This window comes from Cibotium barometz, chromosome 17 (genome assembly GCF_041138505.1).
Source record: "Cibotium barometz isolate CiBa-2024 chromosome 17, ASM4113850v1, whole genome shotgun sequence".
Lineage (NCBI taxonomy): Eukaryota > Viridiplantae > Streptophyta > Polypodiopsida > Cyatheales > Cibotiaceae > Cibotium > Cibotium barometz.
Window position 1 is genome coordinate 30,163,957 of NC_141062.1, and position 14,061 is coordinate 30,178,017.

The window sequence follows — 14,061 nt, forward strand, 5'->3', positions numbered from 1 at the left end:
TCTCTGCAGTGCTACCGGCCCACCAAGCAGCAACACCTATCCTTTTCTCTGTCTCACTCGGCACCCTGCTCTGTCCACAGCCCTGACTCCTAGGCAGCCCACACCAGCCACCGGCCTTCTACCATATCCACAGCCACACGCTGTCCACTCTGACTGACCGAACCCTTCACGGCAGCTTCCCTGTAGTTGCCTTTCTCAGCCCCTCATCCAGCTATGGCTTCACCAAGCCCGTCCTCTCTGCTTCTGCGCATCCAACTGCCCTGCAAGTCTTCTTGCACGTGCCCTCCACGCATGCCTTCAGCACCTACCTTGCCCATAGGCGGCCTCCTCACGCCAGGCCATGCAACTTATGCACACCTCAAAGGCGCTCAACTCTGCGCTCTCGCTACAGTCACCTAGACCCCACCTTTCCCCTTCATCTCTGCACCATCCACAGCGCTGACCAGCCTTGCCTTCAGCTCTGCTCCATGCTTCCAGCACCTCTACGCTGCCTCGATCACCCTCGCCAGCCACCTCAAAGCCCACTGGCCACCTGTCTCACAAACACTTCAAAACCACTTACTCTTCACACGGGAGGCCCCACCCGTCTCTGCTGCCCGTCAGCCCTTCGACCAGCAACGCTCCTCAGCTGCGTTCCACTGTATCGTCACCTGCAGCTTACCTCTTTGCTGCGCATCACCAGCGTGTGTAGCTATGCCTACCTTTCCCCTTCATCTCTGCACCATCCACAGCACTGACCAGCCTTGCCTTCAGCTCTGCTCCACGCTTCCAGCACCTCTACGCTGCCTCGATCACCCTCGCCAGCCACCTCAAAGCCCACTGGCCACCTGTCTCACAAACACTTCAAAACCACTTACTCTTCACACGGGAGGCCCCACCCGTCTCTGCTGCCCGTCAGCCCTTCAACCAGCAACGCTCCTCAGCTGCGTTCCACTGTATCGTCACCTGCAGCTTACCTCTTTGCTGCGCATCACCAGCGTGTGTAGCTATGCCCAAGAGCCCCCCATCTTTCTCAGCCGGCGCTCCTCCACTTTATCTGCACGCTGTCGACTCGCCACCTTCGCATGTCTTCTGGAATATGCGTTGGCAGCCACCTAAAGCTCCCATGTGGCCTTTGCACTTATGGCCATGTTTTTATATTATTATTCATTTTCTTTTATTTCCTCTAATGCCTAAGAGATGGCCACACAATTATGCTTCTTTTCACACCATGTCAAGGCACATTGGCCACATCATCAATTGCTTGCCCATGCTCCACACACCTCTTTCTCAAGGCAACCCCGACCCCTTCAGTCTTTAATGCCCATGCCTCCATACACATTCCAAATACACCTTTAATTGCCCAGTTATATATTGGACGCGCACACAATTCCAGACAACCGAGTAACTTATGTCATCTCCAGCAACCTCTCACCGTACAGGCCTGCAACAAACCAAATTCAAAAGCATCCACCCAGAGCCTCTGGCAATGCATTCCCAAACAAAGCTCTTCACACACACCATGCATTCGTATGTACACGAGCCCGAAATACCACTCAGAAAAACGCCTGACATATGGCAGCAAAGGAGGTGGTGCAAGAATGTTTAACGAAAGGGAAGATGCCAATTTGGGCAGGTGGCGAATCCTTCCAGAAAAATGGTCGACGGCAAGCATGGCTGATAGCTGGCGGTAAAAAGCAGGTTTTTTTTAAGGGAAGGTGGCCGCTTCCGAAGTAGAGAGGCATGGAGTGTGGGCTGGCTAGTGAAGAAGCCGCTTCAACTACTACAGGCGTGGACTGCACCGAACGAGGGGGCCCTCTGAGCACGCCAACGGCAGAAGAGAACGAGGGGCTGGCGCTGAAGAGGGGAGCTACCGTGGCTAGAAGTGTGTGTGAAGGTGGTCGGATGCAGTGCAAGCGATGACAGGTTGGCAACGTCGACGGGCTCGGACTGTTCCAGCCGGTGGTAGCTGAAGCATGGAAGAAAGGGAATAGAGTCTGGTAGCGCAGAGGGATCACTCTAGTGGCCGGGTTCTTCTTTGTGTGGTTGGCACAGCCGCAGGCGCAAGAAGAGGGCAAGGGGCTAGAGAGAGCCGCCTAGGAGATGCTGTTACTGATAGGTTCGCTATGGCTAGTAGCGAAGAAGAGGAGGGGCTAGAGAGTGGCTGGGTTTTTATGTGTGTGGTTGGTGCAGCAGCTGGCGACAGACAGAGATGGGCTGCCTTGGGCGCTGGCGATAACAGAAGCATGTGGCTTTTGTTTTTAGCGCTGACGGTGCTGGTAATGATAGAGATGGTTGCATAGCTGTGGTGACTAAGTTTCTTGTTGAGGCTCCACGACGGCTAGTGGCTCCAACTACAGCGAAGGAGATGAGAGGGTCGACTGCAGACAGGGATTTCACTGACGTAAACGAGAACATGTGAACATGTTAATAACATATGTTAATAATACAAAAAATCTTATGATCACATGTTATATTCACAAAGCTTTCACAAGGGCCTAAAAAGATTATCTTTGTCGGGCATAAAAAATCTTTTTAGGTGGCCACTGACCTGCTATTATGTGAAGATGGTAACATGAGAACATGTGAATAGCTTATTCCCATGTGTAGCCAAGCTTTTAAGGGGTTCCCAAATGGCAAGTGACCTGTTATTTTGTGAATGGTAACATGAGAACATGTGAATAATTTGTTCACATGTGTTATTATCACAAAAAAACTTGTGATCACGTGAATATTAAATCCCTGACTGCAGATGCAGTGGATTATGTGCCGATTGAGGATGTGATGTATCCTTGGTCAAAGTGTTGATGTGTTTGTGGTTGAAAAGGCTTGGTTGTCAGACGCAAGGTTATAGTTCAAGAGGCAGTGAGAGGCCATGGTTGAATCCCCTTGGCAGTAAATCCAAGCCAGAGTGTTTGTAAGATTGTGTGAATAAAGGCTTCTGTGTCGGAAGAAGCTAGTATGAAGTGTTGGTTGGGAATTTCACGAAAAAATGATACAGGTGATGTATCTGACTTTGGTTGTGTTGGTATCCTGTGTGTGTTGATTTGCAGGAGAAGGCGTGATTGACGTGTTTGGTGGTGTAGTCCACAGATTTACACTCTCACAGCGCACTTTGTGCCAGCCTTCGATTACCTCGTCATGCACACGGTGGAAGTGTATGTGTTGCTGGGTGTTTACTTTGATTATGGTGCCCCTTGCTTTGTGTTGTCTTTCTGGTGTGGGTGGTGTGGTGAACCGTGAGAGAAGTGTTCCAGCCAGTGTGCTGGTGGTGCCCCAGGTCCGTGGTAATTTCCAAGGCTATTGGATGGACAGCTATAGAGGCAGGTGATTCCGTGTCCGGAATTTTCGACAGCGGCAAGGGTTGCAGCAAGCACAAGATTATTGGAATCAAGAACGAGGTGGCAAAATTGGAGTCAGAGGGTCAACAAATTTGATTTGCAGACAAAAGTTAGAATTTGAAGTCAGTTCTGCAGTCAAAATTCAAAAACAATATCTGAATCACAGATGACATTTGATTTGCAGACTGAATCTGCTTTGCAACCAGAAGGTAACTTTTTATGGTAATTTTTTTAAGGAGAAATCATAATATTATCAATTTAAAATATTTCAAATTTTAAGCAACCAATTAAATAAACTTTGCGGATCCCTGTATAGCATCCGTGGCTCTCCGTTTAGCAAATTTAATGGGTCTCGGATTGGTGTGGTGCATCTTTCTTGAGGGCTAAATATGATTGTTGTATTTTAATTATGTGAGTGTGTCATGGGGGGTAAGAAGAAGAAGAAAAAATGTGAGGCTTGCATGAGTCGGAAGCATGAGGTAGAGGATTGTCCGTGTGCAATTGATGAGTGCTCAAAGGGCTATGCATGTAGGAAATGGTGTATGGTTGACCTATGCACAAAGTTTCATAAAATTATCCATAAAGTGCATACAGCATCATCTTGGGAGGAAATGAAGAATGCATTGGGAAGGTTAGATGACTTTGAGGATGTCTTGAAGAGTGCATATGAATGGTTAGCTAATCACAAAGGAGACAAGCGAAAGTCATGTTCCAGTAGGAAAAGCATTGGGAAGTTACAAAAAGCATGTGAGAAGTTGAGAGATGCATATGCGGATGAGTTTGAAGGGGAGTCAAGTGATGATGATGACATTTGGATTGGCATGGAGTTTGAAAGTCATCAAGTGGGAGTACCAAAGATGGTGGAGAAGGAGGTGCAAAAGGAGCTTGGCCAAGAGAGCCTCAAAGAGCCCTTAGATACCCCTAATCTACCACTAGAGTATACTCATGCAGTGACTGTGGAATTTCTATCAAACATATCTACACAAGAGAATTCGCAGTTGGAAGATGTTGCGGGATCGATACATGAATCCCATAAACAGATTTTGAACTTAGAAACCCAATGTGCTAAACAAACCTTACAAGAGTTTACACATGTTGATTGTGATGGTTTGTGAATTCAAACAAAAAGTCAGACCATTATGTCTGATGTTGCCGAGGATCACGAAAATTAGATTTTTGATTTTGAATGTTTTGAAGGATATATTTTGATGTCACAGGTTGATATTCAACAAGGAGATGTTTCAATTGCAAAGAATTTGAAGAAGCGGATTGCTTTTTGTTTTGGACTGAATTGGGCTGAATCAGATAAAGGTCTTATCGATCAGATTGAGCAGGGGGATTGTCAAGAGCAAGTCATTGAAGAGTATAAAGCAGGTTTGACCAGTTTGGAGGATCAGCATATGATGTTTGACATGCAGGATGATGCAATTTTAAGCTTAAGTTTGATGGATGTGCATTCTAAAATGGATGTGGGAAAAGTTGTTCTCAATTCAAATATATTTTTGTTGAATGATGTGTGCTTTCAAGTTGATGACAGAATGGAGGTGAATTTGTGCAAAATGGATTGTCAGATGTGGATGACAAATTCTAAAATACAGATGATGGTAGCCCCAGGAGACCCATTCCATCGTTCGATCACTACTACACACACATTCCCCAGGACAATGTGTGCGTTATGAGCCAGCCCCAAGAGACCCATTCCATCGTTCGATCAACACCTCCTACCATACAACGTGGATGCAGATGGTGTCCTCGTGATAGATGCATGAGGAAAGCAAGTCATGAACCCTATGCACATACTTGCAAACTTGGAGTTCATGAACTCCTTCAAAAAGTGGAAAGCACAAGATGAAATTTCTAAGCAATACGTTATGGATGTGCTTAAGTTGGAGTTCCTCGTGCCACATGCACATCTTTGCTTCTCCGACGAGTGGATGAAGAGGCGGATCAAGCTTTTTCTCTCTAATAGGAGAGAAAATATCAAGAGAGCAGTAAAGAATAATTTGGAGAAGCCTAGCGTGTGTACGGACGAGGAGTGGAGCATGCACGTAGCTTCATGAGAAAGCACCCACAACAACAAGCAGCGGCAAGTGCTTCCCGACTATGGAAGTGAGGGGCTTTGCACTTCAGCTCCGGTAGGAAATCCTCCTTTTTTGCTCATTTCGTAAGTAGTCATTTCTTCTCTTCTTTCATATCATTTTGTACTATATTGTTTTCTTCAAATAATTGTATATTTTCTTAATTGTTTTTGGTAGAGGGAGGTTGTTGGGCATGACCCAACAAAGGAGGAGTATGACTGTGGGCGTGGATGCGTATGCAAGGTGTACGCTTGGATGAGTCCATTTTGGAGACTTAAGCAAATGAGGTAAGTGAGTCTAAACCATTCTCGTTTCTATGTCTAATTGTATTTTAATGCTCTTGCTTACCTTGCACTTGATGGCATGTATGTAGGATGAAGGGGAAGAAGAAGAGGAGGATCCAGATTATCAGCCCGAAGCAAGTGAAGAGGACGAGGAATCAGATGATGAAGATCACTCGGAATCTGATGAGGATTCCACTTAGACACCTCTGCATTATAAAAACTTTATGTATATATGGCCAAAGGCCCAACAATTTCTAAAATATAATAACTTTTTGGGCTCAATTACATTCTCCACAATGTATGTGTTTCTTATATTTGTGTTTATGTTATAAATATAAAATTGACTCTGTTTTTAATTTAAGAAAAAGAGTTGGGGCAGACTTGGGAGTCCTGTGTAGACTCCCCAGTTTGCCCCAGCTCTTTTTTTGCTTTGCAGAGCATTCACTGCTCAGTAGTGAAAATAGAAGTCACTACTCAAGAGTGAAAATAGTAACTCTTTTTGGGCGAGGAATTGTATGATAAAGATCACTCGAAATTCGATGAGGATTCCACACCTCTTCATTTTAAAAACTTTATGTATATATAGCCAAAGGCCTAACAATTTCTAAAATATAATAACTTTTTGGGTTCAATTGCATTCTCCACAATGTATGTGTTTCTTATATTTGTGTTTATGTTAAATCTAAAACTGTGACTCTTTTAATTTAAAAAAAAGAGATGGGACATACAGGAGAGTCCTCTGCAGACTCCCCAGTCCACCCCAGCTCTTTTTTTGTTGTGCAAAAATAGAAGTTGTTGCTGAAAATAACAACTCCTTTTTTGCTATGCAGAGCATTCGTTGCTCAGTAGTGAAAATAGTAGTGAAATATCATTGCTCGATAGTGATATTTTGCTGTTTCGCAAAGGCGAGATGTCACTACTGAGCAGTGATATTTTGCTACTGAGGAGCGAACCCATTGTGGTGAAAATAACAGTGTTTCTAGCAGCAAAAATGGCCTGATACCTACCTATCCTTCTAGTTATAAAAACACTGCTATTTTCGTTGTTAGACCCTCATTCTGTTTTAGTGTGTGGCAATGGATGTCTATTATTATCTTGATGTTTTGGGTATTTTACTTGTCCTTGGCACAAGTAGTATGGACACCGGCACTTAATTTCGTATTTGAATTCACCATGTCCTTTCAATCACTCTCTTTTTGGTTGACGATTTGAAATGTAATTAACAAATATATCCTTAACCTTTTGGGATTCAATGCAGGCTATGTATTGTTTACACATGTGTGCTTTTGTTGTCATTGTAGTGCATTGCCCTCTTACACCTAGGATGCAACTCAAAGAATGCCTGTTGACAAGAAGTGTGAAAGGATGTTCGTGATTTTATATGGATGATGAGTGTGAGGAGGGTTACATAGTGTGCTAACAACCATCCTCTCAAATGATGTGTTTGATGTATTTGATGTCATGACATATACACTTTGAATTCCATTTGGTTTTTATTTGGTTCATGGCTATGATGAGTGTGAGGAGGGTTAGATAATGTACTAACAATCGTCCTCTCAAATGATGCATTTGATGTCTTTGATGTCATGACATGTATGCTTTGAATTCCATTTGGTTTTTATTTGGTTCATGGCTATGATGAGTGTGAGGAGGGCTAGACAATGTGCTAACAACCATCCTCTCGAATGATGCATTTGCTATCTTTGATGTCATGACATGTACACTTTGAATTCCATTTGGTTTTTATTTGGTTCATGGCTCTCACATGTATTGGTAGATTGTCAATATGAGCCAATGCTTGAAAAACACATGCTTGTAGGGTGATAAAGTGTTGATTGCTTTGTCTTGCATTGACTCTATTTTTGTACTCTGAGTATGTTGCATGATTTTCCATTTAGGGCTGCATGTTAAATCGAGAAGACTGAAATGATTTTAAAATATATTAGGAAGACTAAAATGACAAGACTTAAATGATCTAGGGCACAATAGGGTTTTTACCATCACTTGAGTTTGGAGCTTGCTCGGTTTTGTTTGCTCAGTGTATTGTATACCTCATCTTGTGTCTTCTTGTGTTGGTGTACGGGACTATTGAAGGTAATGCATGCAACTCCACCATCACTCTGAAGGGGGGTTCATTGGATATTTTGGAGCTATTTTGGAGTCTAGTTTAGTGTCCTTTGTGGTGTGAACACCCCTTATTTAGGTCTAGGGTCAAAAGACAAAGTCCTTGGTGCCTATAAAAGCATGTACTTGGGTCCTTCATTCTTACACAATGAGTGTCATTCAAGTTGTGCAATCTCTCTCACACTTGAGCTCTCTCTCTCTCTCTCTCTCTCTCTCTCTCTCCTCTCTCTTCACACACTCCACCATGATGATGAAATTTCATCCTCCATAGTTCCATGTGTGATTCTATGGATGCCAACACTTCCATGCTCGAAGAAGCAAATCATCTAGTGGAAGTGTGTTCATACTATTATTGGGGTCGAGGTTCCCACTCGTTTCCAAAACATTTTTTGAAAGCTCATAAGAGTCTATAATGGAGTTGATTTTGATTTTCCAGAGATTGTAGTTTGTCCCATCAACTTCAGTGAAGGATTGTGGACAAATGCGTAGGATTGGTGCAACAATAGATCAAAGCAACAGGATTGGTGCAGTATCCAAGGTAGAAGCCATCACTCCTAGTATTCTATGAAAAGAAAGACTAGTTTTTATACACTATTTTTGCTAAAAAAGCACCTAAGATTTGATACCATATAAGAGTATAGCATACTGGAAAGATAGATAGCAAAACAAAGTGTAATAGACAATCATGGAGAGAATTTAAAATTATTTTCATTGGCTATTAAAATTTAAAAGTACCTAAGCTCTGGTACTATATAAGAATATAGCAGAGCGGAAAGATAGATAGAAAAACAAAGTGCAATAGATAAACAATGGAGATAATTTAAAATTCTAATATAGGTACAATATGTAATGGTGTTGTCCACCTGTGCACTCTCAAGTAGAGCTTATATGGCGACCTCGAAAGACTCTAGATAAAGGAAGTACTAAGTGTAGAGGGTGTGGATAATGGTAAGCAATGGATACCTTAGCTTGTGATAACTATGTCCAAAATTTAATGGCTAGATTTTTTAGAAAATTATGGCAATCATTGTTAGAAGGCTTGTGAAACTTTTATAACATAATAATAAAAATTTCAATATTAATATAAATTACTCCAAACTCAGGTGGATTTAGATAGTTGTAATCTCAGGTTGTAATGGTCAATTTCATTTAAATAAGGGTTAGTTTGAGTTTGGGAAGCCTATTTTTCATCCCCCATACAAACGAAAAATCCTCATTTTGTGTCCATACAAGTTCAAAGCCAACCATATTTAGGTTTGGTAATCTAGGCTTGGTAATGAATAAAGCATAGGAGCCATACCAAGCTCAAACCCAAGACTATTTAAGTTTGGTAATCTAGGCTTGGTAATGAATAAAGCATAGGAGCCATACCATTTGTATGCCTAATTCAACTTTTGTATCCTAGGCTTGGTGGGCACACGCCTCCTACATGTCTATGCCACCCTGTGTCCATCTCAACTTAGGGAGAACACTCCACATAAGCACCATGCCACATCAAGTGCCCATGTCAATATGGTCAACCTAGCTGAGTTGCTAAGTCATCATTCATGACACCTTTATGTACCACTTCCTAATATGTTTATATGGCATGTCATCTTATCATGTGATGCCATGTCATGCATGCATGTACATATGGATATGCCCTACCATTATCTCGTCACACCACATCATCATCCACCCCACCCATGGCTACATGCATGCATGCGTCGAAACTTTAAATGGATTTTTAAACTATAGTTTAATTTATAATAATTTACTATAAAAATGTTTTTATAAATAAAATATGTTTTCAAGCAACTCTAAGGAAAAATTAGCTATAACACTCCATATTTAAATTAAAAAATATAAGTTAATAAGTTAAAAATAAGACAATACATATGATTAGGAATATATAAAAAGTGTAAAAATATTAGATATTAAAACTATATGATAATGAGCTAGGTACTAAAAAAGTGCTCAATGTATCTGAAAACGTCCAAAAGGAAATTGATGTGCCCATTCGTGGGAGAGGCGCGTTTGATTCTGGGGTTGGCAGGGTCGTGTGGGAGTCCGAGACCTCTTGTGAAGTAAATCAATCTCACTTAGTTTCCATCAACGAGATTCTCCAAATCTCTTCATGAGCGTCAATTGCTTGTTCTGCTTGTAATGAAGGAATTGTCACTGACCTTTCAACCGTTCAACACAAACCTAGAAAACGCACATCATTTGTCCTAATCATTAAATGCATTATAGACAGTATTGTGCATGTTTGTCTTAATCCGTTGACAAACGTGCCAAGGTGAGATAATAAAACCCCACATGCAAAAGCTTCTTTCTTCTTTTGCGTAAATTCTCTATAGCTTACGTTTTCATTTGAAAAAGTAGATCACTAGCCATGCACAAGTCTATTGAAGGGACTAGCTATTTATGCAATGTCTCTTTTGATGCAATCATAAAGCCACACTAAAGTGGATCTTTGAATTAACTAATTTAAGAGGTAATGACTACCTTGATTACAACAACATGGCACTCCACATTCCCACTTAACATGATATAATAAAAATAATCACAAAGTCTCAAATTCTTCTCATTTTGTCTTGTCAATATTCTATGGTTTGGCAAAGATTTTCTTTTCATTGTGCATGGCATAGAGTATTTCTTCTTTCCTTCTTTGCCAAAATATTACCAAATCTGAGAATATCTTTAGAGCTTGGTTGTCAGTTGAGGGGGGTTGTGTTCATGATGTTTTCTAGGTGCACCAGTTTTAAAGCCCTCTCTTGAGCCTAATGAAGTTTGCTATTCATCTTCTAGGTGCACCAATAAAGCCTCTCTATTGACCCTTTCTAATAGGTTCATAATGACTCTTTTAAGGACCCCTAGTAAAAAGTTCAATGTTGTTTCTAAACTCTCTCTCTCTTTTTTTTTTTGAGGAAACACAGAGCTATAATACTGGGTATGAAAAAAACCCCAAAGTGCCAGAGGTGGCCTACTGAGGGGGCATACAAACTGTGCAGTGGGAGGCGTGAAGCCTGTGAGCAGTCGATGCTACATCACGGTGGATGATGTGATGTGTGCAATATGAACCACTGTGGGGGAGTGTACTCCCATCTAGCATGTCCTCCAACAATCCTGAAGAAGAGACCCGTGCGCCCCCAACGACGAATGAAGGCCTGGAGTCTGTCCTGAGCTGTCTGTGAAGGCCGACAGGAATCATCATACGTGGAACGCAGTGCACGGATAAGATCGAGCCAAATCAGGACTAGAGTATCACGTGTCGATTGCCGCGTGTGACTAAGGACATGGAGACAACGAGCTCTCCAAATGTTCCACATCGCAATCGCGGCAATCACCATAAAAACATCATCCCTCTGCCAATGCTCCATGTGCAAGGCGTCAGGAGGAATCATACTGAGGTACCCCCTCCGATACCCCGTCGCCGTAAGCATAAGCACAGCATCAGTGCCCTCACCCTCAAAGAACACATGAGGTCCCGGCCAAGGAAGGAGCCATAACACAGACCCCCAACTGAGGAAACCTGCATGCTGACCAGCTCTGCTGAGGAGAAGAGCCACTGCTCGCCAAACAGAGGAAGCCATAGGACACGACCAGAGGCAGTGGGCCTGAGACTCCTGAACCTGATGATCACAGCATATACAAATGGGATCATGGCCCATCAAGGCACCCCAAGTGCCGACAGCAAGACCAGCATGAGCAGTCAACCAAAAAAAGAGAGTGATCTGCCGAGCAATCCTCAGCCTCCAAATAGATACCCAATACTGTGCCAGGAAGGCATGAGAGAGACCTGCATGTAGCCAAGTGCCCGAACGCGTAGGTCTATGTAACTGTCGTCGAAGCAAGCAGTGCCTCCCAATCCGAACAGTATACCCGAAAAAGGAAATATGCCTAGCGCCGGGCTCCACAGCAGGCCACTCCCATTCCCCGGGGTCCCAAGTCAGCTGCGAAAGAGGCCGTCCCTCCCAGATCCATAATCGCCAACGGGAAGCCATACCAATGTGAAAAGACGGGTCCACCTCCCGTCTTTTCCTGAAAGAGCCAACAACACGGATGGGAGTCCAGTCAGCCTGACGCAGCTCCTCTAGGCAACCCAAACCATGAAACTGTAATCTAACATGGCCAAAAGCATCTGGCATGCCCATAGGGATAAAAACCATAGGCCAATAACAATGAGAGCTCCAAACAAGAAAGGGAGTACCTGCAGTACCAAACATGCATAACCATCCTGAGTGCTCAGGCATCTCATGTAAACCCCGAATGGCACGATCCCAAAGCTCTGGAATAGCTGCATCAATCTCTGCAATCCGAGGCAGAATACCCCTGCCTATGGAGAACTCCTCCCCAATAAAATCTGCCGGAAGCTGCCGCGTCTGCGACCAAGCATGCATCGAAGCAGCCAGGCCGCTATCCCAAGCCGCCCAGTCAATGTGCTTCCTCTGGCCAAGCTGGCGACCCTCAGTATCCAACACATGGGGATTCCAGATCAAGGGCTGACGCTCAATCTCTGGCAGAGAGGCAGGAGAACGTCTATGCATGCCCTGTCTCATGGAGATCCATATCTGTAAAATGGAGCGCATGAAGGGTGACAGATGAGCTGTACGCAGAGGAGAATCTGAAAAAATATAGCGTATACACGCAGCCCAAGTATGACCATCGCGGGTTCCCAACTGCGGGGTCTCTCTCTCTCTCTCTCTCTCTCTCTCTCTCTCTCTCTCTCTCTCTCTCTCTCTCTCTCTCTCTCATTACTTCAAAAAGATGTTAAGTGTAATGTCATTAATCACATGATTTTGAGAAATATACTTGCTAAAGGTGTTGTCAATCCAATATTATGAGGACTCTAATGCTATTTTCCAAACTAATTTTGTAATAGTAATTTCATGTAAGGTGTTGACAATTTTCAAGAGTCTTTGTTTTTAGTCTATGATGTCCATGTAAAGGCTAATGTTATAACACCACAATCATTTTGTTTATGGACTGTCTGGATGTTTGGCCTAGTGTGAACCACAATCACTTAAGTCTTTTTTTTTGAATCCTCGATCTAGTGTGAACTTATGGCCATGGTATAAAAGTTGCTATTGGAAAAAAGGTGTAAATAGACTCTTACACATAATTTTAGAATCTCTTTTCAAACTCATGTGTAAAGAAATGTAGAGTGTAAATTGAGAGAGCTATTCATTATGTGTTGTGCCTCTCTTGTTCACTTGTATTTATGTGTGAGGGAGTGACAATGAGAGAGTTAGCCTTCTTCCTTCTTGTGACCTAAAGAAACTGTGGTGAGTGACACACCCATAAAGTAGACTTTGTGAGTGGAATGACCAAACGGAAGTAGCATCTTGGTGTTCCAACTCATTTATGGATGGGTGGCTAGTAAGTTGCCCATGTTAGTTATATCAGCACTTGTTCTAGCCTAGGTTGGAGTGAGAAGTAATATCTTTTGCGGGGCTAATTGGTTTCCTTTTGAAAACTTTCCTTGCTAGCAAGCCTGCACACTTGAGATGTGAGTGGAGTGTGTGTGAGTAGAAGTTTTATTTTTTGTTTCTTTATGTTGCATTGAAACATGAGAACCACTGGAAAGAATGGGAAAATTGGGTAAATGAGTGTTTCGCTTTGTTTGCATGCTTAAAGTTTTATTCAATTTCATTTGTTTTTTTCCCAAAAACTTAAAAATTCATAAAAAATAGTTGTAATACTTCCAATGAGTTAAAATGAGTGTATTGATGCTTGTTGCATCTAATGAAGCTCATAAAGCTCAAAGTTACTTGCAAAGCTTTAAAAAAATGAACTTGCTAAGAACTCAAAGTTACTTGATAATGTCAAAAAAGTGAACTTGTTAAAACATAAAGTTACTTGAAAATCTAAAAAAGTGAACTTGTAAAAATGTGTTTCTTTACAACTTGTAGTCTTAAATTTATGACTAAGTCATATAATGAATAACTCATTTTATATGTGATATAAAATAAAAATCTTATCTTCCACGATTAGCACATATGGTAAATATAATCAACCAATCCATTGAGTACCACATGGCACACTTATTGGTACATTTCCTTGATATGTCATACAATTCAAAAATATGTCATTATATGTAATGAGTTGTATGCTAACATTGGTAGCTGGAAATTTGAGTATTATGCATATGTTTCAATTGTATGTTGAACATATTATTTTATACGTTAGAGAAATTAGGTCAAGCACCCCAAACATTTCATATAGTACATCATACTTCTAAACTTGTACATGTACGATTGATTCATGTGTCCT